The following is a 26,097-nucleotide window of genomic DNA, read 5'->3' as shown; positions in this document are numbered from 1 at the left end:
GAAGCTTATGCAGTCTGACACAAAGAAGTTTTTTCCTATAAGACTCCAGAGGTCTAATTTCATATGTGAAATACCATAAACTCTTCAATTCACTATTCCATAGGCTTTTGGTTTCCCTACATGATTCTTATAACAACAACAAAAAGAATGACATTTATAGAGTACTTTATGGTTTTTTGTTTGATCCTCACTATAATCCTGTGAGGGTCTATTAACCCAATTTTAAGGTGAGGAAACTGAGGAAAAGACAGGCTAAGTGACTTCCTCAATTCTTCCTGATTTCAAGTCCTATGCTTTATCTACTATATCACCTGGTTGCCTTAGGTTAAATTCCCAAAGGATATTTCCAAAATCAAAAACAAAATAGGATCTACACTCAGTATACTGCCCTAGTGAGCAGTGAGTAGCTAACAGCTCTCTGGGGATATGGCTTTGGTTCTCTGATTAAAAGAGTTGGCATAGCATGTGATTGAATACTGTGCTTCCAGGCTCTCTGATTAAAACCCTTCAAACTCCTTAAGTATTTGTCCTCTTTCTCTCATTCAACTATCAAGTTTACATGGCACTGGTCCAAATGTGAAATTACTTTTGAAGACTGTCCTTATTTCTGGGGCAGTTTAGGTGGCTCAGTAGATGGAGTACCAAGCCTAAAGATGGGAGCTTCTAGGTTCAAATGTGGCCTCAGATACTTCCAAACTGTGCTACCCTGGGCAAGTCGCTTAACCCTATTTGCCTAGGCTTATTGCTCTTTCATCATGGAACCTATACTCCATATTGATTCCAAGACAGAAGGTAAGAGTTTTTTTAAAAAGGACTGCCTCCATCTCTTTAGTTTTTCTTTCCTGAAGTTAAATATCACTTTGGACAGACTTTACTAAACATACCTTGCTTAGTAACAATAACCCAAAGCCCACTAGCAATGACAGCCTACCAATTTTCTAGGCTACAGAGCCACAGTACAAATTTAGACCACAGAGAGAGCAGTGACTCTGACTCCAGGGAGGCCTTGGAACTGCAGACAAAATCCCTTGTGATAAATAGGGATTCCCTCAACTATAATAGTATAAGATTAAGAGTGTTGAGTTATATAGAAGAGTCTAAACTGTTGACAAAAGTCTTATCATCACCTCCTGGAGTCTCCAGTTTTGTCATCAAAGGAGGGGGAATAGGAATCTCACTTTAACTTGAATCTAAGGTGTGTGGCTCAAAATTCAATTTTTAGAACTCAATTCATGTGCCCGGCACTGTGCTAAGAACGGGGGATACAAAAAGATGCAAAAGACAGCCTTCATCCTCAAGGAACGGATAATCTAAAGAGGAAAACAACATGCAAATAAATATATACAAAACAAGTTATAAAGAGGATAAATAGGAACTAATTGACAGAACTAATTGATACTGGAATTAAGGTGTTGGAGGAGACTTCCTGTAAGGATTTTTCTTGGGACTTAAAGGGCTTCTCATAGGTAGAGCTTTGTTCTGGTTATAAAGATAGTATCACAGAAGAAACATATGATTTATCACTTGTTTATATGGATATATGATTTGGGGTTTTTTCCTCTAGAAAATGAGGGGGTGTGAACAGATGAACTCTAAGATGAACTTTTACAGATGGAAAAGTAGACTCAGAGATATTAGATAACATGCCCAGGATCATACAGCTACGAAGTAATTATGATAAGACTTAATGTCCCTTCTGATTATAAGACTAAGTGCTCTTTCCACTGCACCAAGCTACAAGAAGGTGGAACGTGAGGAGGGAGTTCTAACTTTCTTTTCACAGATTCACCCCCTACATTAGGCCCTCCTGACAGTTCCTTGTCCTTAGAGCTGACATTCGATGTTATGCTTATTGAGCACTGTAGGGGATACAAAATAAATCTAAGGCATTAATAGTGCTAATATTAATAGCATTAATAATATTAATAATTAATAGCAAAGTACTACTGTGTGGAGGGAGAATTGACTCTGGAGTCGGAGGCCCTAGGTTCAAATTTGACTTTACTACACCTGTGCGAGATCTTGGACAAAGTCCGGTTTCCCCGGGTCTCAGTTTCTTTATCTGTAAAATGAGGGAAGTTGGTTGGACTCCGCGGGGATCCGTTCCAGCTCTGTATCCAGGTTTCTATCTACGAATTTGCTAAAGTCAAGAAGAGAGTGGGAGGATCCTGGACTGTGGAATTTACCCCACTATCTGGAGAGTCGGTTTCCCTCCAAGATCTTCAGAAGGCAGGCTACGACTCACTAGAAGATCCCCGCCCGGCCCGGAAGCAGGCTCCGCCCCTCCCACCCCAGAACTGGACGCTCACTTCTCAAGAATTCCAAACCGGAAGCTGACCCACCCTACGGCAAGCTGGGAGTCTCAGAGCGCATGCATCAGAACCCAGCCCACGAAGAGTAAAGGAACCTGCAGTTTTTGCTTCTAAGCTCCTCCTTCTCTCCTCCTCGCGCCCTCCCCGCTAGTAAAGGAACAGTAAACGCCCAGTGAATGAGGAGGTATCACGAAGCTCTGGCTCGGGTTCTTAGCGGTTCACTGCGTCAGCGCCTTGTCTCTAGCACCGCCTTTCGGCTCTGTGAGGAATGCCATCAACTGGCCTTCGGGGCGAGGTGAGCTCCCAGATCTGCCCAATTACGCCGTCATTATTTCCAAATCCCCGCCGTACGACACCAGCTAGCCCTCTAACGACACTGTGTATCAGGGGGCGTAAGAGGAGTGGCCCACTTTTTGGAGTCAAGAAATGGAGTGGGCGGTGAAAGCAAGGGAACATGGAGGCCCAGTGGACAGGGAGAGCAGAGCTGGATGGAATTGAGAAGTCAAGTGCTGGATATGACTTCTCTGCTCATCTCGGGGATCCTTCCAATGGAATGGACTGAAGCAGGTTAGGGGATTCCTAAGAATACTCTGGGCTTGAGTGGATGGAGTTCCAGCAGTACCTTGCTTGTTCCCCCTCTGGACCACCTCCTCAGGAATTTGCCTTCACAGCCTTTATATTTGGAGATCTTTGTCTTAAGGGAGCTGAAAGCCCTTTCTTCGTCCACCACCATATTCTTTGGACCTAGGATTACCGTGTTCATCAGCCATCATAGGCTCCAGATCTGACCTCTAGGGTGTCTCCCTGAGATCTTCATGAATGGTCAGGGACACTTTGAGGATCCATTGCCTAATCTGGGAGTGGAATGAATAATGCTTAGCTGTTCTTTCACATTTTTCTACATCTGCCACAATTGTTTGGAATTAAGAGAAAGCAATCATGCCAATGGGAAGCATCTTTGCAGAATATTTTTCTGATAAAGGCCCAAGAACAGATTCAATTTTTTAAAAACCTTTGCCTTCTTTTAGTTTCAAGACAGAAGAGTGGTAAGGGCTTGCCAATTGGGGTTAAGTGGTTGGACAGTGTCGGATTTGAATCCAGGCCTTCCAGTCCTGGTTTTCTATCCACTGAACCACCAGCTGCCCCAACTGATTCAAATTTATAAGAATAAGAGCCATTCTCCAATAAATAAATGCTCAAAAGATATGTATAAGTAATTCTCAAAAGAAGCAAACAATCAACCACTGTTTGAAAATACTGAAAATTGCTAAATAATAATAAATAAAGAGACATGCAAATTAAAATGACTGAGACAAAGAAGGAAAATGACAATTGTTGGAGAGTTTGTGGGAAGATGAGAACACTGATATGTGGATGATAGAATTATGAAATGGTCCAACTATTGTGGGAAGCAATTTGGAATTATACCCCAAAGTCATGAAACTATAAATACTACTTGGCTCAGCAAACCTACTACTAGTCTCTTATCCCCAATTATTCAAAAGCAGAGGGAAAAGATCCATATATACAAAGATATTTATTGCAACATTTTTTGTTGTTGTAGCAAAGAACTGGAAATAAAGTAGATGTTCATCAAGTGGGTAATCTGAATAAACTATATTATTGAAATGCAAATGGAATATTTTGCACCATAAGAAATGAGGAAAAGGATGGATTCTAAGAAATGTGAAAAAAAACTTGTATGAATTTATACAAAGTGAAGTAAGCAGAATCAAGAGAATAATTTTCATTTTGTCTACAATATTGTAAAAAAACATTAATTTGAAAGATTTCAGAACTTTCATGAATGCAATAACTGGTCACTACTTCAGAAGGTAGATGAAGAGCATAACTTCCACCTCTTGGAAGAAAGGTGATATACAATAGGTACAAAGTGAGACATGTTTTGAAGCATAGACAATATAATGTAAACTTATTTGATAATACTTATTTGCTTTTATTTGGGGAGAATAGAGTGCTGTGGGGCAGAATGAGAGGGAGTAAAAATGATGGACTTGTGCTTCCAGCTTTCTTTCACAGTGGCATGTCAGGTTCACAAAAGGCCTTTACTATGTCTCCCATCAGGGTGCTAGAGGTAATGTATTTACTTCTTTATTGCTCATAAAATTTTTTTCTTTTTACTACTAAAGTTCTGAATTTTGATGACTACGTTTCTAGTTGTTTCAAGTTTGGGCTTTCTCTCCAATGAAGATCATTGTATATATTTTAATTTCTGTTGGCAAAATTTCTGGGCTATTTTTTCGTATGATTTATTGGAATATAATATTTAGAGTCTGTTTATTCATTTTTGTGTGGAGACCAGTGATTCTCAGATTGTCTTGTAGATTATAGAACTCTGTTCTCTAGTTCTGTTGCTCTGACTTGGAAGGTTTATTTATTTATTTGTTTGTTTGTTTATTTATTTATAAGACAAATAATAATTTGTCTTAAAAATCTTAATTAATTTAGAATATTTTTCCATGGTTACATGATTCATGTTCTTTTTCTCTCCTCCTCCCACCCCCTCCCATAGCCAACACGTAATTCCACTGGGTTTTACATGTGTCATTCATTGATCAATACCTATTTCCATATTATTAATATTTGCATTAATGTGATCATTTAGAATTTATATCCCTGATCATATCCCCATCAACCCATATAATCAAGCAGTTGTTTTTCTTATGTATTTCTACTCCCACAGTTCTTTCTCTGGATGTTCAGGAGCAAGTCTTGATCAGACCTATTACAATGTGAATAGCGTTCATTCTCATAAGTCCCTCAGAATTGTCCTAGATCATTGCATTGCTGCTAGTAGAGAAGTTCATTACATTCGATTATGCCACAGTGTATCAGTCTCTGTGTACAATATTCTCCTGGTTCTGCTCTTTTTACTCTATCAATTGGAGGAGTTTTAAATCTTCTAGTTGTGCAGTGGTGCAGTTTTGCAAATTTGTTTTCTTATTTTATCTTTGCATTTTTGTCTTCCATATGTTCTCTTCCTGAGAGTTTTATTAAGATTTTCTAACTAATCAAGCTGTCAACTCTTGTTTGTCTTTTTATTTTAAGTTTTGTATATACATGTAAAGTACTGTCCCTTTAAAATACTACCCATCCATAGAGAGCATTTTTTTTTCTGAAACCCTTACCTTCCACCTTGGAATCAATACTATGTATTGGTTCCAAGGCAGAAGAGTGGTAAGGCCTAGGCAGTGGGGGTTAAGTGACTTGCCCAGGGTCACACAGCTGGTAAGTGTCTGAGGCCAGATTTGAACCTTGTCTGAGGCCAGATTTGAACCTAATAGAGGGCAATTTGATATTAAGAAAAGGTATAAATATATTAAGGAAAAAGGACTGTTACATAAAGGAAAAAGATTATATCAAGCAACTGGTAAAAGATGTAACTGGTAAAGGTAATTCTCTTTCAAGATGAATAGTTTAGAAAAGGAAAAGTACTTTGACTTAATAAAAATTACTGAAATCTGTGTGCAAAGAAACATGATTTTCAATTTGGAGCCAAAAGGAAAGAAAAATCACATCAAACGGTGGTGAAAATTAAAGACTTAAATTTCCTTATAAAAGATTTAGTGATGTCTTTTTTTGTATGTAAATAATTTTATGGTTTATAGGATAAGAGAAAGTATCTTAGTTTTTTAAGAGACTAATAAAGGAACAGAGCCAAAATGGCAGAGAAGGGACAGAGACCTTAGTGATCTCTCCCAAATATAATGTCTCAAAACAAAATCTGGAGCAGCAGAACCCTCAAAAGGACAAGTTAAAATAATTTTTTAGCCCAAGAAGGCCTGTTGCTGGGACAAATAGGTGGCCTAGTGATTTGAGAGCTAAACTTAGAGATGAGAGGCCTTAGGTTCAAATCTGACTTCAGATACTTCCCAGCTGAGTGACTCTGGGCAGGCAAGTCACTTAACCCCCATTGCCTAGCCTTTACTGTTCATCTGCCCTAGAACCAATACATAGTATTAATTCTAAGAGAGAAGGTAAGGGTTAAAAAAAAAAGGGTCTGTTACACTGAGATGGAAGTGGAGCACAGACCAATAAGCCAAGGAAGACCCCACCTTGGCAAGTCAGCACAGACCTGAGGGCAACTGAATCTGCAGCAGTGGTGTTGAAAGCTCTTAGCCCACAGGGAGTATTAAGGGAGTTGGACAAATGATCAGAAAGAGATTATGGAGATCCCTTTGCTGGCTTTGGACATAGGACTCTGTTGCATTACCAATACTCAGTTCCAGGAGGTGTCCTGGGTCACAGTCCTAGGTCTTGGTCTCAAGGAAAGGCAAAACACTTAACTAGCACACCAATGCTTGCTGCCACAGGAAAACAGGGGGGATTGTGGTCACAGTTTCAGGGTGGAAAAGAGTACTTATGATTGCTTATAGACTAGAGCACCTGTCAGGAGAGTATTAAACAAGAACTGAAAACTTATAGAGTCCTGGAGCTAGTTCTGAAAGCAGCTACCCAAAGAACCTGAAGCTTGGAATAGTATCTCCTTCACTACTGGAATAGAGCCCAACTTTAATAGGTTTTAAATTTTTTCAAAGTCAAGAAAAAGGCTGGAAAAATGAGCAAGCAACAAAGAAAGAAACTTATGATAGAAAGTTTATTTTGGTGAGAAGGAAGAACAAAACATAAGCTCAGAAGAAGCCAATAAAGTAAATAATACTGTATCCAAAGCCTCAAAGAAAAATGTGAATTGGGGTCCCAAACCCCAAAATAATTTCTAAAGGAGCTAAAAAAGGGTTTTAAAAATGAAATAAGAGAGTTAGAAGAAAAATTTGGAAAAGAAATTAAAATAATGTGAGGAAAATCATGAAAAAAGTTAACAATTTGGTAAAGGAGGCAAAAATATGAAGAAAATAATAGATTATTGACTATAAGACATCAAGAAACAATTTTTAAAAGTCAAAAGAATGAAAAAATAGAAGAAAATGTGAAGTATATCAATGGAAAAAGAACTGACCTGAAAAATAGATCTAGGAGAGATAATTTAAGAATTATTAGATCATTTAAAAGCCATGATAATAATAATAATAATAATAAAAGAGCCTAGTTATCATCTTTCAAGAAATTGTCAAGGAAAATTGCTCTTGGCATGATAGATACAGAGAAAAGAGTCCACCAATCACTTCCTGAAAGACATCCCCAAATGGAAAATCCAGGAATATTATAGCCAAATTCCAGAACTTTTTAGGTCATGGAGAAAATATTGCAAGCAGCCAGAAAGGAACAATTCAAATTGTGGAGCCACAGTCAGGATAACACCAAATTTAGCAGATTCTATATTAAATGATCAGAGAGCTCAGAATATGATAGTCCAGAAGGCAAAGGAGTTAGGATTTCAACTGAGAATCACCTACTCAGCAAAACTGATTATAATCTTTTGTGAGAGAAAAAATGGAAATTCAGTGAAATAGAGGACGTTCAAGTAGTACTGATGAAAAGACCAGAACCAAATAAAAAATTTGACCCTCAAAAACAAGATTCAAGAAAAGCATAAAAAGATAAACAGAAAAGAGGAATTATAAAGGATTCAATAAGGTTAAACTTTACATTCCTATATGGAAAGATAATACATGCCATGCCTAAGAACTTTATCATTTTTAGGGCAAATATAAGGAGTATATTTAGAGGGTAAGAGTGTTAGATTAATATTATGGGATGATATCTAAAAAAATAAAATTAAGAGGTGAGAAAGAGAAATGCATTGGCAGAAGAGTTAAAGGAGAGATAGAACTGGATAAATAATCTCACACAAAAGAGGCATGAAAGAGTTTTTACCATGGAGGAGAAGATTAGAAAAGAGAGGAGGGGAGTGTTTGAATCTTACTCATCAGAATTTATTCAAAGAAAGAAGAACATATACTTAGTTGAGTATAGAAATCTATCTACAGAAAGTAGGAGGGGAAGACAACAAGAGAAGGGCAGGCAGTAAAAAGAGAGGGCAAAATGGGGAGGATATGGTCAGAAACAAAACACTTTTGAGGATGAACAGGGTGAGAAAGAGTAGGATAAACAGGATGAAGGGAAGCATACAGTAATCATAATAATGAAAAAAGTTTACAGGCTTTACTGAGTATTGGTTCCAAGGCAGAAGGGCTACACAATTGGGTTAAGTAACTTCCCCAGGGTCACATAACTAGGAAGTATCTAAGACCAAATTTGAACCCAGGACCTCCCTTCTCCAAGTCTGGCATTCTTTTTACTGAGCCATCTAGCTTGCTACCCTGCTTACTTTACTTAGAATCAGTTCATATAAATCTTTCCAGAATTTTTTCTGAAATCATCCTGTTTGTCATTTCTTATGGAACAATAATATTATGTTGCAATTATATACCATAACTTGTTCAACCATTTCCCCTTAGTTTCTCATTCTTTTTAATTTAATGTAATAAAAATGATCAGTTTTATATCTCATGATGTCCTTTGTGTCTTATTTGACCTAAAATTCTTCCCTTATCCATAAATCTATCAGGTAAATTATTTCATGCTCTCTACTTTGTTTATGGTATCACCTTTTATCTCTAAATCCTACATCTATTTTGATTTTATCTTGCTATATGATGTGAGACATTGTTCTATGCCTAGCTTCTTCCATACTATTTTCTAGTTTTCCCAGTGTTGTTTTTTTTATCTTCCCCTGAAAACCTTGGCTCTTTGAGTTTATCAAACACTATGCTATTATAACCATTTATTACTGTGTGTTGAGTACCTAATCTATTTGATTGATCTACTACTCTATTTCTTAGCTAGTACCAGATTGTTTTGACAATTACTGCTTTATGTGAGATCTGGTACTGCCAAGCCACTTTTTCATATTTTAAAAAAAATTTAATTTCCTTGATATTCTTGAACTTTTGTTCTTCCAGAAAAAAAAATTTGTTGAATTTTCTTCTAGCTCTATAAAATAATTATTTGGTAGTTTGACTGGAATGGCACTGAATAGGCAAATTAATTTAGATAGACTTTTTATTTTTTAAATATTGGCTCAGCCTACTCATGAGCAATCAACATTTTTCCAGCTGTTTAGTACTGGCTTTATTTGTGTAATTTTTGTAATTGTGTTCATATAGTTGCTGTGTTTTTCTTCATAGGTAGACCTCCAGATATTTTATATTGTCTACAATTGTTATAGATGGAATTCCCATTTCTAATTCTTACCATTGAATGAATGTTATTGGTAATATATAGAAATGTTGATGATTTATGTATATTTATAACTTGCAACTCTACTAAAATTGTTAATTGCTTCAGTTGGTTTTCTGGCTAATTCTCTAAGATTTTCTAAGTATATTATCATATCTTCAAAGAGTGATAATTCTATTTCCTCATTTATTTCTTTAATTTATTTTTATTCTCTTATTGCTATATATATAGCTATATATTTTCATATAGCTATACCTAGCATTTCCTCCCCAGGGACTCATTTTGAATATATCTTGTGCTGCTGCCTTTCCATTAGTGTATTCAGGCAATGGAGTAGAATATGGACTCTTACTGCTCTGCCAGTGCCCCTGGTTGCTGCTGTTTGTGGACTAGTAATGGAGAGTCAGTCATTCTCTTTGGGGTTATGTTATGAAGGGGCCAAAATCTGTTCTCAGGTCTCTAAGAAACCTAATTATCTTTGAGAAGCAAAAGAAAAAGAGCAAAAAAGAACTGACTCTATAGATGACTCCCTTCTTTTCATAGGTCTAGTGTAAAGGGGTGGCTTTGACTCACAGGAGTCTGGGAGCCAACCAGTTCATCCTCAACTGATGAGATATAATCAAAGTCTCAATCACTCAATAAACTTATCAAGCTGATCAGAGAGCTTCTCTGACCAATCTTCTAACACAGGTTTTCTTAGGTTTACTGGGTAGGGACATAGCAAAAGAAGTAAAAAATTCCTCAAACTGAACCCCTGTTCTCAGTCCCATTGGAGCTGAAAATATGATTACAAAAAAAGGGGTACTGATCTTGAATAACTAGGTGTTTTTGTTTGTATTAATATTGAATACTAGGCTACCATTCTCTTGCAAGTATTAATGGAGACTGTGTTTCTAATTAGGTACCTAATATGTTGTGGATGTATATTGCATTTTGAGGATGGACTGTAGAAATGATTTTGTAGTTGTTAGAAGACTGGTGCTATGGAATGAATGAAGAACTGCAGAAAGCCCAATTAATTGGTTCATGTAGGTAAACCTATGGCACATGTGCCAGAAGGAGCTGCTTTCCCCCTTCACCATGTCTGAGGATATTCCTCACATTATCCACCCCTCTTCCCAGAAGCCCTATAGGAGCGTTTCCTCCCTCCCCTGTTTGGGGTAAGAGGGAGGCTCACATGCAGTATGAGGGTTGCAGTTTGGCCACTTGATCTCTAAAAGGTTTGCCATCACTGTTTAGAGGATAAAGGCATTATTGAAAAAAAGCTCTTCATATCACTTTGTAATTATTAGATAGATATAGACTCTTGGTTAGGATAATCAAGAAAGAGGACAATGAAGATGCTATCCTTTATAAGTTTTTTTAGAGAGATATAAAGATATATAGGAACACAAAAAGATCATGAAAAGTAAATGAAAACATGTAAGTGATAATCAGTCTATAAAGAGTGATCTTGTTTAAAGTAAAGAACTGATTTAGATAGAAATGAATAAAAGTCAGTCTTGTAACCTGATCACTATGTAAATTAGATTAGCCTTAAAAACTAAAATTGAACTTTAAGGTTCTACCCAAATGAAATAATTATAATTATAACCTGGGAAAAATAGCAGAAAGACAGAGAAGAAATTAAGAAATGTTGATGTCATGCATATCATTCTCTTTGCCCCAGAGAATTGAGACTATGTGTATGTAATGTTACCTATACTATCATATGTGGTCACTACATATGTTAGCTTTGCTTAATTATTTTTCTTTGCTACATCCGAAAATTCACAGGGAGAGGGGGGAAATGAGGAATACTAGAAAGAAGGGTTACATCTGGTGAGATTAATAAAGCAATTTTTTAAGGGATGGAAGGACAAACTAGTCTGGAAAGCAGATTTGCAATTGGAATAACAATTATTAGGATGGAATGATGTGATCCAAAGACTTGATAAAATAGGGGAATGGGAACAGTGTGGAAATATGGAAAAGGAAGAGTTTAAGAGAGAAATGTTACTACCCGCTAAACACTATTTGAAGAACAGGCCAACTCTGATTACCTGAATGGAAATGGTTCACTTGGCAAATATAGTTTTTATAGTTATAAAAAAGGAATTCATAGTGCTCAATAATAATATTGATAAAATTATTACTAAAACCCTATTGAAAATCCTTTTCTCTGATTCTTAGTCACAAGAATACTTTTGATTCTAACTTGAGTTGCTTACCTGAGAAGAGAATGCATTGATTTAGTTTACTTTGGCAATTCCAGTTAGATTTGCAAATGTAAATATTATCATTGTGGTTCCCATTCTAGCATCCTAATAATTGAGTTTACACATATTAATTTAATTACCTAGTTTCAGGGTCTGCAGAAGTGAAGCTCCAGACGTTGGAGAAGAGGAGAATGAATGTTAAGGGGGAAAAATGATAAAGGCCTTCCTTGCTTGCCTTTTCCTTGTGCCTTAGATGGTCTTTTGTCCTGTTTGGAGAGTCTCATGTAGGTCTGTGACTCACTAGCCACATCAGAATTTGTAAGCTGGTGACAAACTTGTTGACTATAACTTTCAGGTATATGGCATTAACAAAAATGTAGCAAGTTCTTCTTTCCATTAGAGACATTGGTTTGTTTTGAATAGGAGTGAACAATTTCCCCCCTCATTTATGACTAAAAATTACATGAGGCTGAAGGAAAACTTCAGTACAAAAGTAAACCAGAGAGAGGAATGTATGTGAGAAACAAGAACAAATAAGTTGAAAAGATGAATAGATGGAGATGAATATAGATGATACAATCTCACACATTAGACAAATATTTCACATCCGGCCAATAGAAATAATTATACTTGTCCTCCATGAAATCCCTACTTCAACAGCTCATGTGGCAGGGAAGTAACCATGTGTTCTCAAAGGTTGTGACAACAGATCATAAGCTGAGGCAGGTAGAGCTTACCAAGTTTGAAAGACTTCAAGGGCAGGTTTGGGGCCCATCAGTCTGTATGGCATCCAAAAAACAGTCTAATTAATTGTAGAGAAGTTCATCACCTAAAGACTGGCTATTGAATGAAAATTTTTTTAGACATGATATTTAGGAAGACTACCAAAAAACAGGGACAAGTGATCTATGAAATCATTATCTTTTTCAGTACTGAACCAAATCAATCAAGATAATGAATGTGAAGGTACTTAGAAAAATACAGAAATAAAAAAAAACTATTATAAAAGTGTACATGAAACATTTAAAAGTTATTATACAATAATAATTGCTAACATTTATGTAACACTGTAAGATTTGCAAAGCACTTTACATAATCTCACTTCAGATGTGAATAATAATATTAATATAAGTTGGAATAAAGACAGAGAATAGACATTGGATCTATACTAGAACAATAATTTCTGAGACCTAAAAGCTTCTGGCCTTCTACTCCATATCACACTGCATGTTGTTCATCACTAAGTGGAAAATTATGAAATAACACTAGCTAGACCCCAATTGCTTCAAGTGTTGGAAATATATTTCACTTACTCAAAGGTAGCAGAGATGGAAGTCATGGTTAGTTAAACTAATGTAGATCTGATAAGACAGAGAGACAGATATAATAGACACAAAAAGACAAAGACAGAGAGAAACAGACACAAAGAGAGAAAGAGATACAACCCAGAAGAAAGATATGATTCAAATCTGGCCTCAAACACTTCTTAGTCTTAACCACCATTGCCCAGCCTATACTACTCTTCTGCCTTGGAATCAATACACAGGAAAGAAAGAAAGAAAGAAAGAAAGAAAGAAAGAAAGAAAGAAAGAAAGAAAGAAAGAAAGAAAGAAAGAAAGAAAGAAAGAAAGAAAGAAAGAAAGAAAGAAAGAAAGAAAGAAAGAAAGAAAGAAAGAAAGAAAGAAAGAAAGAAAGAAAGAAAGAAAGAAAGAAAGAGAAAGAAAGAGGAAGGAAGAAATGATACCATTGTTCCTCCTTTTTTACCTTTTTCCCATGCTTTTCCCCAACAACCTCCTTAGTGCCCCCTTCACCTCCTTGTTCCTCAGAGTGTAGATTAGGGGATTCACCATGGGTGTAACTACTGAATAAAATAAAGAGATGAACTTGCCCCGGTCTTGGGAGCTACTCTTGGCTGGCAGTAGATAGGCATAAATGGCTGAGCCATAGAACAGGAATACAACTATCAGATGGGAGCCACAAGTATTGAAGGCCTTTCGTCAGCCTGCAGCTGAGGGAATCTTCAGGACAGCACGGGCAATGCAGCCATAGGAAATGAGGATGATGCTCAGAGGCACTGCAGTAAAGAAGACACAGACACCATTGAGTAAAACCTGATTGAGGTTTGTATCACCACAGGCCAACTTGATCAGAGCTGGTACTTCACAGAGGAAATTGTCTACTTCCTGGTGTCCACACAGTGGGAGCTGCAGAGTGAAAGTTGACTGAATCAGGGAGTTACCCAGGCCACCTAGCCAAGCAATGGCAGCTAACTGCCAGCAAAGCCGAGGGTTCATGATAGTCATATAGTGCAGGGGCCGGCAGATAGCTATATAGCGATCAAATGCCATCACCAACAACAGGATAGCTTCAGTGGCACCCAGCCAGAAGAAGACATACAGCTGAGTTATACAGCCACCATAGCTGATGGTTTTGTCTGGGCCCCACAGATTCATTAACATCTGAGGAACTGAGCTGGTGGTAAAGGCAAGGTCAAGGGAGGAGAGATTGCTGAGGAAAAAATACATGGGCGTGTGAAGTCGGGCATCCAAGCGTGATATTAGGATGATGGTCACGTTGCCCATCAAAGTTAACAGATAGGAGAAGAGGATGACTACAAAAAAGATCATCTCCAGCTGAGGATGGTCAGAGACACCCTTTAGGATAAAGCCTTTAAAGGAGCTCATGTTGGTTCCTCCCATCACTGGTCACTTTCTGTCTCCTGATGAAGAGAAAAAGGTCAATATGCTGAGAAAATAGTTGAGAGCAATAGGTGAGAGTTGTAAACTGTTGGACATCATCTCCTCAATGCCAGGTCTTCAGGAAAGCTAACATGAGAAAGAAAAGAAAGAAAGGAAGGGAAATGATGATGAGGATTAAAGATTATTTCATGGGTCTCCTCCTACCATAGCTATCTACTAGTTTGATTCTGCCAGTTCATGGTCTGTCTTTCCTGTTAGCAAAACTTCAACCAGTAAGAATCCTCAAATAGACATGGAACTTTAACCATACAAAAATAGCTACCATGAACTATCTGTACAAATCAGAGCACATCTAGGAGATAGCAACCAGGGTGGTGAGGGGATTCAAAGCTATGCTGTATGATGACAGGGTGAAAGAATTGAAAATATGTAGCTGGTAATAGAAAACCCAGGGGCAGAGGTTGCTATAATCATTGTCTTAAAATTGAGGGAAGAAGTATCCGATGGTAAAGGGATTCGACTTTTTTTACTTAGACCTGAAAGGCAAAACTAGAAGGTTAAAAGAACTAGATTCAAGTTCAACTTAACTGAAAAACTTCCTAATAATTAGAGTGGCCTCAAAATAAAATAGAGTACAGTGAGTATGCAGAAGAAGAGTACTGAGTTCTTCATAACTAGAGGTCTTCAAGTTGATCCTGGGTAACAGCTCTGGATATAGAAGGGGGGTCTAGATAACATCTGAAGTCTTTTCTGTCAGAAGTTCAGAAATGTAGCCAAGGTTTCAACCTTGGAATGTTTGCATAAGGTTCCCCTTGTTGGGGAAGAAAATGATTATACTTGAAGCCAGAATATGTCTATTTGGGAAAAGAAAAGTAGCTGGGTAGCTGAGGCTACAGGAACAAACAGATGGCAACTATTCTTGTGGTCATTTAAAAAACGTCAGAAAGAATGCTTGGTACTGACATTGATCTCTTCGAACTGGGAGTAGTGAAGGAAGGGGCATAGATGTAGAGTTAATATTTGTGGTCAGAGAGAGCTAGGTGATACAGTGGATGGAGTGCTGGACCTGGAATCAAGAAGACCTGAGTTCAAATCAAGCCTTAGGCACTAACTAACTATGTGATCCTGGGCAAGTCAAAAAAGTTTTGCCTGTTTCAGTTTCTTCATCTGTAAAATGGGATAATAATAGCACTCACCTCCTAGTTTGTTTTGAGGATAAATGTTTGTAAACAGCACTTTATAAATGTAAGCTGTTAGCTATTATTATGATGAGTGCAATGGATACATGACCACTTGTCAGAGATGTTACAAGGAAGAGGTTTTCAGATAGGCACAAGTTGGACTATTTGACTTCTAAAGTTCCTTCCTTATTATGCTTATTTCTTCAAGTTGGTACTGAATTTGAGGAATAATTCAAGTACTGTATAGGATGAGTGAGTGGATGGGTATAGCATGGAAATGAGTTTGATTAAGGGAATCTGGAAAATGCAAAGAGCAAATAAAGATAGGATTCCTTGAACACAGAAGAGGTGAGCATGAGTGAGAAGGTGAGTAGAAGGGCAAATCCAGAACTAAGGATCCAGACCCAGGATCTAAGAGGGACTGTGTCATCAGTCTTGATCTTAGTGCCATGTGCCTCCACTCTTCTCCAGAAAGTATCTATACTAACAAAGAACATGAGTTGTAGTGATAAAAATAGTGGAAGACAAACTGTGGCAGATAATAGAGTGGTTGCCTTAAATTGTGACCGCAGAAAATATGGTTTCAAGGCAGTGTCTTGTTTTAAATAAGGTGGTCACCAGGGAAAAATTCCCAATTATTAAATATACCCAAGTCAGCTGGGTTTTATAGAGATTTTAATTAATATAAATGAGGAATTAAAGAAAGGGAGAGAGAGAGAGAAAAAGGAAATAATGAGAAAAAGATAGGCTGGCCCAGGCCAGGCCTAAGCCCTAAGAGAGAGAGATCAGTCAGTCTTTTATCCACTCACCACAAGATTTGTTCAAGCAAGGATTCTAGTGTTCAGAGAGACACCAGCTGCCTCCTCCAATTCAGCTTTCCTAGCTGACTCTCCCGAGAGAGACCCGAGAGAGACAGAGTCCTTAACCTCATATCATAAAACTGAATCAGACATTTTCTGAGATCATCTTACTCTTTTGGGGGAAGGTGTGGGCAAGAAAAGGGAGTACAGGTGACCCTAGGTTAAGTGGCTTTGAATGACTGAGTTTGTGATACTTCCTATTTCTGGGATTCTCTGATTCTAAGAGTTCAAAAATGGAGGACAGAGGGATGCCACTATAAGAATACAAATTTAAATAGAAATAAGATAAATAAGATGAAAGCCTACCTATGCTGCACAACTATGAATAGTTATGGAACTTTTCCCAAAAGATGATTTAGGAAGAGGATGTAAACCATTTCTAGACATGTTTAAATAAATTCATGGATGATAGCTCTATAATCATTCAAGAAATCTAGGGTGTCTGAATACCATCCTTAAACTTAAACTGAAGTTATAGAGGATGAGGATATTATACCCCTAAACTCTCCCTTCACCTGAGATAGAATACAAGGCTAGATAGTTTATGGAACTAACCCAGGATGCCAGTGTTTATGTTCTTATGAACTAAAAATATTACCCCCTTGCTGATAAAGGGCCAGAGTACCCTATTCTTCCTCATAACCATTTCTGAATTTTGATTGGATTGAAGTTACTCCATAATAAACCAAGTCTACTCTCTGTCGTCCTGCCATCAGAATCCAAGAAATACCCCATCCTTTCAATTTTCCTAACCAATGCTTTATAGTGTAAGTAAAACTATCTTTGAAATGTGTGACACCATATGGGAACTTGACTGACCTCAGTCCTAAAACATTTATATTACTTCTTAACATTCACTGGTAGGAGTGATCTATATCACTTCTGTAATCTGAAGCTGACTTGACTCTGTCCTGCTCTGGGGTAACTTCTCTCCTCTTTATTAAGGCTAGTTCAAAAAGTCATGAAAGTTTTGAATATTGGGTAAGACAAACATGTACTCTCTCCTCAATCTTAGAATTATCAGAATTGAAGGCCAGATTTTGAAGCTTTAAATGCAACCTCACATTAATATTAAGCTAAGCCACTCACAATTAAGAAAAGGAATGATTTAAAACATATATATGTATATAAATATCTATATATAGATTTTATACTTTCTCTTTCTTCCTGACAGCACATGATTCATAAGTACAAACTCATTTTAATATTAGCTTGAGCACTATAATGTTAGAAAAGATATGGGGGATAGCTGGATAGCTCAGTGGACTGAGAGCCAGGCCTAGAGACAGGAGGTCCTGGGTTCAAATGTAGCCTCAGATACTTCCCAGCTGTGTGGCCTGGGGCAAGTCACTTAACTCCCATTTGCTAGTCCTTACCAATCTTCTGTCTTAGAACCAACACCCAGTATTGACTTTAAGGCAGAAAGAAAGTAAGGGTCAAAAAAAAAAGATATGGTAGAGAAGAGAAGAGAAAAACCACCAGATGTGGAGTCAGAGGATATGTTTAAATCACAATCCTTCTGGCCTTTAATTTCCTTATCTCTGTAAAATGAATGGGTTGGATTCCATCTCTAATGTCTTCTTCCAATTTCAAATACAAAAAATGGGGTTGTTTGGATTGAAGAAATACTAAGATGTCCTACATTAATTCACTATTGTTACTTTGAAGGGCTTTTAAGAGAAGAGTATTGGGTTTTTCTTCTGTGGAAAGAAGGCCAAAATAGGTTTAAATTAAAGTAGGATGAGGTGGAGTGCAGAGTACAGTGTACTGTCTCTATTTAGAGGATCTGAGTTCAAATCCAGTTTCTATTATTTCCTACCTTTCTTATGCTGAGCAAGTCCTTTAGCTTTTCTTATGCTCAGGTTTTTTCACTGGTAAAATGGTCTGACCAGTTTTAAATCCATAATTTTATGATATGAATATCTCCAAGATATTTGCTAGAAAGGAGGGACCTCTTTGGAGGTGAAGGAGGAGGCATCTATGTGGAAATTAATATGATACCCAAGCACTACATCTTCATTCTCTGAGCATTTCCATTAGCCGTCTTCTTTGTCTGGAATCTTTCCTTCATCATTTCTACTTCCTAGCATCACTAGTTTGCTTCAAGTTTTAGCTAAACCTTGCTTTAGGCAAAAACCTTTTCCCTCTTCTATTTAATTCTAGAGAAAAAAATGAAATTATTCTGAAACAAAACAAAGGATATCAATATAAAACAAAGTAGGAGAAACTGATTCTGATAAAGGTGGTAAAATATTATTGATATTCAGTAAGAAAATAGATGTGCATTTGTCATGGAGGGCATAGGCCCTTCTCTGTCGGGGGCAAAGAGCTGAACTAAAGTGTAAGCATAGTTTTAGAGCACTTTTGTGCCCCAGAGTGGTTGGACCTATCATTAGAGGGTTCTAAAATTGTACATTAATTGTTGGGAATGACTGAGTAAGTTGTAGTACGTGATTTTAATGGAATATTATTGGTGGATTCTCAATCTTCCCTCCATCTGGATTCTAGAACTTCCATGATATTCCATATATCATCGGCTCCTCTTCTGTTGGAGTATAACCAGATCAGGAACAGGGCCTGAATCTATCATTCTTGTGGTACTCCTTTTTCCTTCCTTGACCATCCAATTATTTCCATAAAATGGCCATTCAGCCAAAAAGGAAATAGTCATTGATATCCAGCAGCTCTTAGCAATAGCATTTTATTAATTTATTTTATATTAAATACTTTTATCCTTCTTTTTCCCTTCATGGAAAAGAGATGGATATGAGTAAGTCTAAAAATAAGTTCAAAGGTATTTACCAAGTTCCTCTTCACCCATCTCCCCTGGGTGATAATCCGAATCCTTTAAGAGCACTGTTTAGTCTCCACCATTTTCTCCCCCATCTTTTTCTGTTTCCCTGACTCTCTTCTTTCCTATTTCCCCCTTTCCTTTCTCCCTCTAATGGAACTATAGAATCCTAGATTTGGAAATGGATCTCAGTTGGAAGTTATTTAATCTAACTCATTCCTTTTCTCTCCCTCCATCTTCTCTACCCTCACCCTCACCTTCTCCCAGCACAGAATTATTTCCTGAATCTATTATACAACCCTGATTCTTCACTCCCCCCACCACTGCCTGTTCATCTCCAAATTCTCCCAGGCACTGATGCCTAGCATGTAGTAAGAACTCTCAAGCCTGTGGTATATGATTTTTTTTTTTTTGCAAATCTCCTTTCCCTTTCCTTCCCTCTTCCTGCCACCCCTTTCTTTTCCTTTCCAGGCTTCTCTCCTTCATTACACCAAATGCTTTGATTGTTTTCTTGCTCTTTTTCTCTTACCTACCATTACAAATGAATCCTATGAAATTGAAAAAATGGAAGGTGGCTTTAAAATAGATTGGATTAGATAACCATTTCTGAAGTGCCTTCTAGCTTAGCCATTCTGTGTTCTGTGATTTCAACATCCCTTCCAACTCTGACATTCCAGCTTCCAAGATGTCTCCTAATTCTAATATTCTATGTTTTGTGATTCTCTCCCAGCTGAGAGAAATTGAAGCATCCAAAGGTGAATGACAGGGACTAAGTTCCATGAGACACTTCCAGCTACCTCTTTCACTTTTTTGCACCTTTGGGCAAGTTGATTCCCCTCTACATATTTGTTTCCTTAACTAGGGAGTCAAACTCCTGCCACTTACCTCAGAGAAGGTTAAAGGCTTCCTGTAGATTGAATCCTGGGGTGGTAGATCTTAGACCCTCTGGAGGCTGCTTGACTTCAGCTCCTAAACCTCCTTCCTCCTATTGGGGACAAGACCTAAATACCCGTATAGCACCTCCTGGTTCACCAGGGTCCTGCCTGTAGTGCCCAACCCAGACTCCCATGCTCTAACCATTTCCCTTTCTCCATCACAACTTACCTATCCTGTGTCCCAAAGTCACAGAAAAGATTTGCTTTGCCCTTGGAGTTTACTTGCAAATTAAGTCATTGCTGAGGTGTTTCTAGCACTTAATTAGTGGCAGAATAGAGATCAAAATCTGGATTTTCTGAGTCCCAAATTATTGGGGAAAGCATAAAGGGTTGAATGGAATAAAAGGATCCAATTCCAAACCCTGACTTTGTGGCCCTAGCTTCTCTGGGTCTCACTTTCTTCATCTGAAAAATGAGTTTAGAAGAGATTATGTCCCTTTCAGCTCTAAATCTATGGATGATGGTGAGTTAATATGTTACCTCTCTCCAAGGTAACAGTTTCATAACTTTTTTTTAACAGTCGCATTTAAAAAGGAGTGACTATAGGGGGTAAACAGAACTGTTGGAAAAGGAAGAGATTTTAGAAATTACCCTGTCTCATCCCTTTAGGTGTCAGATGAGAAGGGAAGTGATTTGCCAGAGAGAACTAGAGGGGAAATTATGATGTAGAAAGCTGATCTCCTGAATCTTATTCCAGTGCTCTTTCTCTTGTACTTCTTGGCCAGTGGAGAAAATATTTTTGAGAAGAGCGAGCTTTTAGAATCCCTCTGAGATTCTACCTGTTTGCAGCTGCCTTTTCTATTTACACATAAGGCTAGTTGTTGCAATCCAGCATAAGGTCTTTTTAATGATATTCTTAGCCCTCTTCTCTCATTTGCAAACACTGACTTCTATCTCTAGGGCAGGGATTTTTCTCCTTTTTTGTGTTATGGATCCCTTAGGCAGACTGGTGAAACCTGTAGATCCTTTTCCAGAATAATGTTTTTAAATGCATAATATAAAGTGCACACAATTACAAAGGAAACCAAAAGTTGCACTGGGTGACTCAGTGGATAGAGCATGTGGGGCTGGAGTCAGGAAGATCTAACTTAAATAAAGCCTTATATACTTACTAGCTCTGTGATCCCATGGGCAAGTCATTTTAACCCGGTTTGTCTCATGAAGAGTTGGACATTCCTGAAATAAATGAACAATGAACAGCAACCAAGGAAATGAAGGATTAGTGAAAAGAGATGCCTTTTTTCTTCCATCCGAGTTTGTGGAATCTATAAAATCTGTCCAAAGATTACCTGTGAGTCTGTGGACTCTAAGTTAAAAGTCTTTGCTCTAAGAGTCAATCAGTCAGTCAACTACTGTTTACTGACAATATTAATATTTAGGCATGAAGACCATGGGGCTAGGTTCTACTTCTGACACACCAAACCTCCAAGTGTACTTTTCACAGGAGGAAAGCCTTAACCTGGGTTGTTACATAGCAGAGTGGCTGGTAGTATTGCAGTCGAAAATGAGAGAGTCCTCTGAGCACTCCTTGGGCACCTGTACTCACCACCTAATATCTGGAGGGCCAGGTAGATAGATTCCCTGAAGGGCAAGAAGCAGGCTTGTTGTAGGGTCCTTCTCTCAGGTCCTGGCTTGGGGCTGCTAGCTTTTAACAGTAGGGTAGCACCTGGTCCTCTCAGGAGTCCATGCTTGCTATCTCCAGGTTTGGCTCAGTTGCTGATTCTAAAAAAACTCTTGGAAGAATCAAGGCCCTCCACAGCCAATTAGTATTCAGCACTAAAGTAGCCAGAATTCAGGAAAAAATGTTGTCCCTGAAGAGCTGTTTTTCTTCTAAATTTCCTCCCTATTAATTCTTCCTTCTCCTATCCCAATTATGCCTTAAAATAATTATAATTTTTTAGTTCTTTATATTTTTAATTTGCTTTCCTATGCATTATTTTATTTGGTCCTCAAGACACTGTTTTTAGGGAAGTAGTACAGGATTATTTATTCTCATGTGCCAGATGAGGAAACTGAGGCACAAAAGAGTCATACAACTCTTGATCTTACCATCACTCAAAATTGTACTACTTACACTCTGAAATAATAACTTTCTTTCTCTCTGCTTTATGACTGCTAACTAAGGGTATGCTGGTTAATGTTTAACAACTGGCTGTCAGGAATAAAAATATAGGCACAGCACAGTTTTTTAATTTAATCTGCATTATTAACATTTTCTCCATCACTTTCTTAAGTCTAGATAATCAATAAAGCAATAAATCAAGCAAATCTATATCTGTACCTAAAATCTATCAATTCTCTTCAATGGGTAGCATTTGTCATCATCAGTCTTCTGTAATCAAGAAGGGTCATTGTTTTGATCATAATTCCTACAGCTTTCAAAGTTATTTTTTTTGTTTTTTACAGACTTTGATTGTATAAATTGTTCTCCTGACTTTGTTATTTATTATCATTTTAGTATCATTTAAGGACTTTAAGTCATCAAAGATGTTTATTTTTATAATATTATCATTAATAGCATGTCATTCTTCTGATTCTTCTCATTCCATTCTGTATCACTTCATATGTCTTTCCATGTCTTTTTTGAAATCACCTATTTCTTCATGTCCTCCAGCACAAAAGTATTCCCCTGCATTAATATACAACTTTTTCAGCTATTCAATTGTTAAGCAATCTCTTAATTTCCAGTTTTTTAAGCTAACTTAAAAATATCTGCTATTAATATTTTTGTACATAAAGGATATTATCATCTTTCTTTGGTCTCTTTTGGAATAGCTGGGTCAAAGGGCACACAGTTTAATAAGTTTCTTGTGTATAATTCCAAATTGCTTTCCAGAATAGTTGGATCCATTCATAGATCTACCTGTGAATTTCTACCCTCACAACATCCCTATTAGGTATCCTTCTCTCCACTTACATAGCCACCACCTTTTAGGTTTAGGCCTTCATCACCTCCTGCTTGAACTATTGAAATTGCCTACTAATTGGTCTCCTTGCTTTGTCCCTTTATCTCATCCTCCACTCAGCCACCAAAGAGATTTTCCTAAAGTTTAGGTCTCACCATGTCAGCCTTCCCTACTCAACAATCTCCAGTGGTTCCTTATTACTTCTGGTATAAAATGGAAAATCCTGTTTGGCTTTTAAAGCCCTTCACAATGTATGACTTCTCTACCATTTCAGCCTTCTGATACTGTACTCTCTATAACAGTCTCTGTGATCTAGTGACACTGGCTTTCTCACTGTTCCTCACATATAAAACCTCTTCTGTTATCTCCATGCCTTTTCACTAGTTGTCCCTCATGCCTGGAATGTTCTTTCTTTGCCCCACCTCCTGGCTTATCTGACCTTCTTCAAAACACAGTTTAAATCTGACTTTTTGCAAAAGACCTTTCATGATTCTTGTTCTCTCTTCCAAACCTGCCAGTGCTCTCTCAACTTAACTCCTATTCATATCAAATATGTTTCATGTACATAGTAATTTCATGTCCTCTCCTCCATTGGACTGTAAGTTTCTCCAGGCTAATAATTCTTTTTGCCTTTCTCTGTGTCCCCAGTGCATAGTGCCTGGCACATAATAGGAGTGGATAAATTCTTCTTCTTGTTTGTCCTGGTCAGAAGTGGTCTTTGGCTCTTCCAATATACTTTCTACTATACCATACAAAAGAACTATGTTCTCCTTAAATATCTGTAGATCGTGTTATTGACATACCATCGGTGGAATATGTTCTTTGGATTATTTTTTCTAGTATAAATGCTCCATATTTTTATTAATTTTGTCATAAGAAAAACAGTACTACTACAAGCAACATATCATAGTTACTATCTCTTTAGTTTCAAATATCTGACTATGCAGAGAGACAACCAAGAACTTATGTAGGATATTAAACTAACAGATTGATAAGACAGTTAAATAAACTACCAGTAAGTATCACACAAAATAAAGTCCCTAAGGAGGCACAGCTTAAAAATCTTACTGTATTAAAGGACAAATACTCTATGCCACAGACTGTCTCTGGAAACCTTCTCTGACTAGCCCAGCTCACAATGATTATGTCTTTGGAATTCTCATAGTGTTGATCTTGACCCTATTTTAACACATCTCACTACCTAGTATTATTATTCTGATCATGTGCATAGATTTTCTTTTTTCCAAATAGATGATAAATTCCTTGAAAGTAGAGGGCTAGAGTACCTGTACCTATTTTGGCCAATATCACAATATCCACTTGCATAAGGCATTAAGAGAATATTTAATGATTGATTTATTGATCTCAGTTTCAGGATTGCATCTCACCCCCCAAAGAACTAGGTCCTTGTTTTGATATTTTAAGGTATAAGTTAGTGTATAATGTCTCGATTGATTGATTGGATTTTTATAAACTCTTATCTTCTGTCTTGGAATCAATACTAAGTGTTATTTCCAAGACAAAAGTAAGAGCTAGGGAAATGTGGTAAAAGTGACTTATTCAGGATCACATAGTTAGGAAGCATCTGAAGTCAGATTTCAACACAGGACCTCCTCCTGTCTCTAGACCTATCAGTGAGCCACCTAGTTGTCCCTTCCCTTTCTTCTGATAAAAGTCTGGATGCTGAACATGCAAAGTTAGGATTGCTTTTGAGGCATTTCCATTATGTGATCATGAGTTTTTCTAAAACTTCGGGAGTTTTCCCCAATTGCATAGAGAAACAATTTTTAACATTGGTTTTCTGACATTTTGTGACCCAGATTCTCTTTGTCCCTTCTCTCCCCCTCCCTGAGGCAGCAAACAAATGATGTAAGTTATACATGCAATATCTTGCAATACATATTTCTATATTGTAAGGATTAAAATTTGGGGAAGCTGAGGCAAGATAGAAATTAGTTTCTCGCTGCAAGGAGTATTATATTTTTATGAGGTTTATTTAAGGTTGAGAATTTAAGAAAATACGAGTAAGAAAGGCACATGCTAGGTGGGCCGAGAGGCCCAATTCAATTTCACTCACATCATGAGAGATCTGTCTGCTCCGAAGCAGAAGTAGAAAAAAAGGCCCAGTAGGTGGAGAACTCCCTTTAAATAATAATTTGTGATCTTGCCCAGGTGAGAATCTCAGTGAGATTAGAAGGCATTCTGGGAGCTAGCAAGGACTCCTGGGGTTTAGTGTCCAGAGTTCAAGGCTCCATTTTTACAATATTAGTCATGTTGTGACAGAAGACACATATCGCACATTCAAGAAAAAAAATTCATGAAGGAAACAAAATGTAAATGGTATGATTTGATCTTCACTCAGATTCCATTAATTCCTTCTATTGCAGTGGATAGCCTTTGTCATCTTGAGTCTCTGGAATGTTGTCGATCTTTGCATGACTGATAATAGTTGTCATTCACAGTTGACCATCATAAAGTATTTTTTAATTTTTTTAAATTTTAAACCTTTACCTTCTGTCTTGGAGTCAATAGTGTGTATTGGCTCCAAGGCAGAAGAGTGGTTAGGGCTAGGCAATGGGGGTTAAGTGACTTGCCCAGGGTCACACAGCTGTGAAGTGTCTGAGGTTAGATTTGATCCTAGGACGTCTTGTCTCAAGGTCTGACTTTATATCCACAGGCTACTTACTTCACTTGGCTTCAGTTCATATAAATCTTCCCAGGATTTTTTCTGAAATCATCCTGTTTGTCATTTCTATGGAGCAATAATATATTATAATCATATATCACAACTTGTTCAACCATTTCCCAACTGATGGACATCCCCTTAGTTTCTCATTCTTTACCCCACTAAAGAGCTGCTGTAAATATTTTTATACTGGTAAGGTCCTTTCACCCTTTCTTTGATCTCTTCAAGATATAGACCTAGTAGTGATATTGCTGGGTCAAAGAGCTTGCACAATTTTATGACCCTTTGGGTATGGTTTCCAATTATTCTCCATAATGGTTGTATCAGTGTATCAGCTCCACCAGTATTATTATTCCAATTTTTCCATA

At 37.4% G+C, this 26,097-nt stretch overlaps 1 protein-coding gene and 1 pseudogene across 1 annotated transcript in view; one reads left to right on the top strand and one right to left on the bottom strand.

Annotated features, from left to right (window-relative positions):
• The first annotated feature begins 2,343 nt into the window (after nucleotides 1–2,343).
• Nucleotides 2,344–26,097, top strand: part of LOC103106438 (uncharacterized) — an 82,044-nt gene continuing 58,290 nt past the window's right edge. The window contains exon 1 of the mRNA XM_007499090.3: nucleotides 2,344–4,407. The gene's annotated coding sequence lies outside the window, so the exon portion shown is untranslated. The remainder of the gene's footprint in view (nucleotides 4,408–26,097) is intronic.
• Nucleotides 13,403–14,370, bottom strand: LOC100618344 (olfactory receptor 15-like; annotated as a pseudogene).

The sequence above is a fragment of the Monodelphis domestica genome, chromosome 7 (genome assembly GCF_027887165.1).
Source record: "Monodelphis domestica isolate mMonDom1 chromosome 7, mMonDom1.pri, whole genome shotgun sequence".
NCBI classification, from domain to species: domain Eukaryota; kingdom Metazoa; phylum Chordata; class Mammalia; order Didelphimorphia; family Didelphidae; genus Monodelphis; species Monodelphis domestica.
Note: the sequence above shows the minus strand (reverse complement) of the source record. Positions and strands in the feature narration are given on the sequence as shown.